Below are 495 nucleotides of genomic sequence, written 5' to 3' on the forward strand. Positions count from 1 at the left end.
CCCTGGCATCCTGCTCCCCCCCCCCTCCATCATCTCCTTGTTCCCAGCCTGGGTAATTGGTGGCCTGGTGACAGACGGGCTCATTAACAGCTTAATTTCGGCTTCATCTCTTCCTGCCCGACCCCCAGCCCAGGTGGGGACCAACCCAGCAGGGTGCAGGGATGGGCACCCCGAGGCCACCGCGCCCCATTGCTGCACCCCATGGGGGCACCCGCAGAGCAGGCGGGAGAGCACACGTGTGCACACGCGTGTGCAATACACACCGGCGGGCAGCACTGCCCTGGGCAGCCCCACGCAGCCTCGGCTCCCCAGTGCTGGGGTGCATGGTGGGGACCCCCATCCCTGGGCATGGGGTCAGTGCCACCCTGCCCCTTGCCCGGCCACCCGCAGCGCTGCCAGCAGGGCGGGTGCCCGCAGGTGCCGGCGGCTGCCCACCCTCCCGGCCTCGCCATGCCCTTGTTTGCTCCTGTAACGGCGGCAGCGTTTCGGCTCCTT

Source organism: Aptenodytes forsteri, unplaced genomic scaffold, assembly GCF_000699145.1.
Source record: "Aptenodytes forsteri isolate BGI_AS27 unplaced genomic scaffold, ASM69914v1 Scaffold72, whole genome shotgun sequence".
NCBI classification, from domain to species: domain Eukaryota; kingdom Metazoa; phylum Chordata; class Aves; order Sphenisciformes; family Spheniscidae; genus Aptenodytes; species Aptenodytes forsteri.